This window comes from Carcharodon carcharias, chromosome 8, assembly GCF_017639515.1.
Source record: "Carcharodon carcharias isolate sCarCar2 chromosome 8, sCarCar2.pri, whole genome shotgun sequence".
Lineage (NCBI taxonomy): Eukaryota > Metazoa > Chordata > Chondrichthyes > Lamniformes > Lamnidae > Carcharodon > Carcharodon carcharias.
The window spans coordinates 49,647,990-49,653,989 of record NC_054474.1 but is presented as its reverse complement, the minus strand read 5'-3'; the positions used below and the strand labels follow the sequence as shown (position 1 = coordinate 49,653,989).

Sequence of the window (6,000 nt, the reverse complement as noted above, 5' to 3'; positions counted from 1 at the left end):
CATGCAGGAGTTGTGGCTGCAACTTGTGGAAACATCAGCAACAGGGGACACTGAAGTGGGCACGGCGGGGGGAGGGTGCTGAGAATACCTGCAAAAAATAAATCTGCAGTAAGAAAGCTGGTACTGCAGCACATCTGGAGGTCAATATGGGAGCTTCAACATCTGAGCCAACTCAGGGTCCACCTTTAATATTTATGAATGCAAACAGCTGTCGTTTTCCCTAATCGCTTTATGTTTATTTTCTCGTGATATTAAGTGTCATTTCTATTCCTGAAATCACAGATACAACCGAGAGACTTGCTAACATTCAGACATCCAAGAGCTCTCGAACTTACCAGAACACGAACTCCCGCCTCCGGAAGGCTGTGATTGGTTAGATTATTCGCCCTCTCGCATGTCGAAAGCGGTGCTGGTGACGTCAGTGGTCAGTTCATCTGTCAATCAATTCTCCGGGGCTACTCAGGTTGGGTTGCGGGGACGCGCTGACGTCGCCGGGTGTTTAGCGGCGCTGGAGCAACCATGGCAGCCGGACGGTGACAGGTCGGCGGGTAATCTCCCTCCCTGTCTCACCGTTAACCCAGCCTGATTCCTGTGCCCACAGCTGGATTCTCTCCCTCGGTTCAATTCACAAACTTTGGAACTTTGTCCTTCCTTCGCGGCCGATGTGTTGAGGTAGGTGCTGATTGCGAGGCCGCCCTTTACCGAGCCTGATTGAGGCCTTTCTGACCGATTCCTGAGCGACAATCCCGGTCCCCCCCACCACCCCGCCCCCAATCACAGTCCTTTCCGGCCCCCCAGCCCCCCAATTACAGACCCGGCCCGCCCCCCCCCCCCCCCCCCCGCCCCCATCATAGTCCCGGCCCGGCCCTCCCCCCCGCCCCCAATCACAGTCCCGGCCCCCCCCCGCCCCCAATTACAGTCCCGGCCCGGCTCCCCTCTGCCCCCAAACACGGTCCTGGCCCGGCCACCCCACCCCCGATCACAGTACCGGATCAGGCCCTTCCCATCACAGCCCCGGCACCCCCTCCTCCGCCCTCCAATTGCAGTCCCGGCCCCCAACCACAGTCCGCCCCCCCCCCGCCCCCCCGACCCATTACAGTCCCCCTCCACCCATCACAGTTCCGCCCCCCCCGACCCATCACAGTCCTGGCCCCCACCTCCCATCACAGTCCCGGCCCCCACCCATCACAGTCCCCCCCCCACCCACCCATCACAGTCCCGGCCCCCACCTCCCATCACAGTCCCCCCCCCCACCCATCACAGTGCCGGCCCCCACCTCCCATCACAGTCCCCCCCCCAACCCATCACAGTCCGGCCCCCCGCCTCCCCCCCCCCCCCCCCCCCCACCACCACCACCACCACCACCTCCTCCCATCACAGACCGCCACCCATCACAGTCCCACCCCCACACATCACAGTCCTGGCACCCCCATCACCTCCCATCACAGTCCCGCCCCCCCCCCCACCCATCACAGTGCCGGCCCCCACCTCCCATCACAGTCCCGCCCCCCCCCACCTCCCATCACAGTGCCCCCCCACCCATCACAGTCCCCCCCCACCACCTCCCATCACAGTCCCAGCCCTCCCCCACCCCCCATCTCCCGTCACAGTCCCGGTTGCCCCCTTCCTGTCACAGTCCCGACCTGACTACACCACAGACAGCGCGGCCCCCAGCTCTGTTCACTGTGAATTGAGTAGCCCAGCTCGGGGATTACAGATCAGAGGGGCAAGAACCGCAAAACTTTCCTTAACCCCTGCATTAACAACACCCCCTGCCATAGCCACGCTGCTCTTCTCCACCGCCCCGGCACTCTCACTCACATCACAACCTGGCAACTTTCCTTCTGGGCTTCTCGCTCCTCCTCACACCTCCCCCCTCCCTCCTGCACCCACCCCCCCTCTCCTGCACCCACCCCACCCACTCCTGCACCCCGCCCACCCCACATCCCCTCCTTCTGCGTCCCACCCACCCCACCCCCCTCACCTCCTACGCTCCCCTGCACTCCACGCCCCCCTCTCCACTTCTCCTGCGCTCCCCACCCCCCCTCTCCTTCACCCAAACACTTGCGCCCCTCCCCACACTCTGGTCTTCCCCTACCCTCTCTCTGCTCTCTGCCCTTCTCTCACCCCCTCCCCCCACTCTCTGCCCTTCCAACACCCCACCCCTGTCCCTGCTCTCCAGCATTCCCCCATTCCTCCTCTCTCCTCTCTGGCCTTCCCCCATTCCCCCTCTCTGCTCTCTGCCCTTCCCCCAACCCCCCATGCCAAGGCCTTCCCCTACCTCCTCTCCTCATTCTCTGCCCATCCCCCAAAACCCCTCTCCCTGCTTTCTGCACATCCCCCAACCCCTCTCTCTGCTCTCTGTCCATCCCCCAAACCCCTCTCCCCGCTCTCCATGGCCTCCCCCCCGCCCCTGCCGCTCTCCGTGGCCTCCCACCGCCCCTGCCGCTCTCCGTGGCCTCCCACCGCCCCTGCCGCTCTCCGTGGCCTCCCACCGCCCCTGCCGCTCTCCGTGGCCTCCCACCGCCCCTGCCGCTCTCTGTGACCTCCCCAAGCCCCTGCCGCTCTCCGTGGCCTCCCCCGACCCCCTGCCCCACTCCTGTGGCCTTCCCCCTACTCCCAGCCCTGTCCCACTACTCTGTGGCCCTTCCCCACACCTTCTCCCTGCTCTTTGCCCTTCCCCCAAACCCCACCCAATCCACTCTCCCCACTCTCTGGCCTTCCCCCACCCTCCCAACACCCTGCTGTATAGCCTTTCCCACCCTGCCCCCATCCCCCCAACACCTCCCCGCTCTGTGGCCTTCCCCTAACACCCACCTTGTCTCCCTGCTTTTCCCCACTCCCACCCCAACCCTGCTCTCTGTCCTTCCCCCAGTTTCCCCCCTCCCCACTCCCTGCTTTCCTGCAACCCTTCCGGTTCCCTCCCCCCCTTCCTATCCTTCCCCCAATAACCCCCCAAAGCTCTTCTGGCCTTCCCACAACCCCCTGCTCCTGCACTCTGGCCTTCCCCCACTTCTTCACCCACTGCCCCCGCCCCCGCTCCCCCATCTCTGTTCTCTGGCTTTCTCCCAGCACCCTCGCATCCCCCCCCCCCCCCAACCAATCTGTCCATGCTCACTGGCCTTCAACTAAACCCCACCCCCCCCGCCCCATCTCTGGCCTTGCCCTGTCCCCCTCCCGGCTCTCTTGTCTTCCCCCAAACCCCCACCCCGCTCACTTGCCTTCCCCTCCCGACCCTTCCTCCACTCCCTGGCCTTCACCCACCCACCGCCCCCTCCTCGCCCTCTGACCTTCTCCCACCCACTCCACCTTCCCTGGCCTTCCCCAACACCGCCCCCCTCCCCAATCACCACCTCTTCTCCGCTATCTCCCTCCCCACCCGCCCACCCCTCCCCCCTATCTGGCCTTCCCCTGTCTCTTTCGCTCCCCACCCCCCTCTGCTCTCTGGCCTTATCCTTTCCCATGCACCCTCCCGCTCTCTGGACTTCACCCGCCACCCTCCCCTAACCACTCCACTGCCCGCTCTCTGGCCTTCCCCACCCCATGTTGTCCCTGTGGCCTGTTCTACCACAGCACCCCCCCCCGCCAACCTCTGACTTCTTCCCCCCGCCAGTCGCCCCCAAAGCCACGTACACCCACTGCAGTTCTCTCTGCCCCCCCCAAGTGGGCACTTCCCCTTGCCACCCCCTGGCAGCCCCCCCTCACCCCCAGCAGGCGCCAACCCCTCGCCACCCCCAACACATTATTTGAATACTTTTTAATCTAGTTTCCCCATCTACCTATGCCAACTCAGCCCTCGATTACCTGGTTTGCTTCAAGATTTTAGGTGTTGGTTTTGGACTTTCCTAAATTACTTTCAAACTCGGTATTGAATTCTATTATTACTATTCCCAAGAGGCTCTTTTACTATCACGTTATCAACTAAACCTGAGAACCAAATATGACAGAGCCATTTAGTTGATATTAGGACAAATAACTAAAAGCTTGGTCAAAGAGATAGATTTTCACAGTGCAGAAGAGGCCCTTCGGCCCATCGAGTCTGCACTGACACGTGAGAAACACCTGACCTACCTACCTAATCCCATTTACCAGCACTTGGCCCATATCCTTGAATGTTATGACGTGCTAAGTGCTCATCCAGGTACTTTTTAAAGGATGTGAAGCAACCCGCCTCCACCACCCTCCCAGGCAGTGAATTCCTGACCGTCACCACCCTCTGGGTAAAAAAGATTTTCCTCACATCCCCCCAAACCTCCTGCCCCTCACCTTGAACTTGTGTCCTCTCGTGACTGGCCCTTCAACTAAGGGGAACGGCTGTCCCTATCCACCCTGTCCATGCCCCTCATAATCTTGTATACCTCGATCAGGTCACCCCACAGTCTTCTCTGCTTCAACAAAAACAACACAAGTCTATCCAACCTCTCTTCATAACTTAAATGTTTCATCCCAGGCAACATCCTGGTGAATCTCCTCTGCACCCCTTCCAGTGCAATCACATCCTTCCTATAATGTGGCGACCAGAACTGCACACAGTACTTCAGCTGTGGCCTCACTAAGGTTCTATACAACTCCAACGTGACCTCCCTACTTTTGTAATCTATGTCTCGATTGATAAAGGTAATTGTCCTGTATGCCTTTTTCACCACCCCACTAACATGCCCCTCCGCCTTCAGAGATCTATGGACACACACGCCAAGGTCCCTTTGTTCCTCAGAACTTCCTAGTGCCATGCCGTTCATTGAATACTTCCTTGTCAAATTACTCCTTCCAAAGTGTATCACCTCACACTTTTCAGGGGTAAATTACAACTGCCACTTATCTGCCCATTTGATCATCCCATCCATATCTCTCTCTAGCCCAAGACACTCAACCCCAATATTAACCACCCGGCCAATCTTTGTGTCATTCGCAAACTTACTAATCCTACCCCTCACATAGTCATCGATGTCGTTTATATAAATGACAAATAGTAGGGGACCGAGCACACATCTCTGTGGTGTGCCACTGGACACTGGCTTCCAGTCACTAAGGCATCCTTCTGTCATCACCCTGTCTCCTACAACTAAGCCAATTTTGAATCCACCTTATCAAATTACCTTGTATCCCATGTGTATTTGCCTTCTTTATAAGTCTCCCATGTGGGACCTTGTCAAAGGCTTTGCTGAAATCCTTATAAGCTACATCAACTGCACTACCCTCATCTACACACCTGGTCACCTCCTCAAAAAATTTAATCAAACTTGTTAGGCATGACCTCCCTCTGACAAAGCCATGCTGACTATCCCTGATCAAACCTTGCCTCTCCAAGTGGAGATAGATTCTCTCCTTCAGAATTTTCTCCAATAGTTTCCCTACCACGGACTCACTGGTCTGTAGTTCCCTGGCTTATCTCTACAACCCTTCTTAAATAGCGGAACCACATTAGCTGTTCTCCAGTCCTCTGGCACCTCCCCTGTGATCAGAGAGGAATTAAAAATTTGGGTCAGTGCCCCTGTGATCTCCTCCTTTGCCTCCCTCAGCAGTCTGGGACACAAATCATCCAGACCTGGAGATTTGTCCACTTTTAAGCCTGCCAACACCTCCAATACCTTGTCACTCCCTATATCAATTTGCTCAAGAACCTCACAGTCTCGCACTCCGAGTTCCATACCTTCATCCTCATTCTTTTGGGTGAAGACGAATGTGAAGTATTCATTCAACATTGTCAGTATTGTACCAACGTCCTCTGGCTCCGCCCATAGATTGCCCTCTTGGTCCCTATTGGTTCCTGGTTATCCTCTTCCCATTGATATACTTACAGAATATCTTGGGATTTTCCCTACTTTTACCAGCCAGAGCTTTCTCATATCCCCTCTTTGCTCCCCTCATTGCTTTCTTAAGCTCCACCCTGCACTTTCTGTACTCCAATAATTCCTCCGCTGATTTGCTCCCCTTGTATCCGCTAAAAGCCTCTTTTTCTTCTTATTGTATCCTGAATATCTCTGGTCATCCATGATTCTC

At 57.4% G+C, this 6,000-nt stretch overlaps 1 protein-coding gene across 7 annotated transcripts in view; it reads left to right on the top strand.

The window, feature by feature from the left end:
• Nucleotides 1–480: 480 nt before the first annotated feature.
• Nucleotides 481–6,000, top strand: part of LOC121280941 (mitogen-activated protein kinase 9) — a 79,539-nt gene continuing 74,019 nt past the window's right edge. For all 7 annotated transcript variants that reach the window (XM_041193398.1, XM_041193402.1, XM_041193401.1 and 4 more), the window contains exon 1: nt 481–672. The gene's annotated coding sequence lies outside the window, so the exon portion shown is untranslated. The remainder of the gene's footprint in view (nt 673–6,000) is intronic.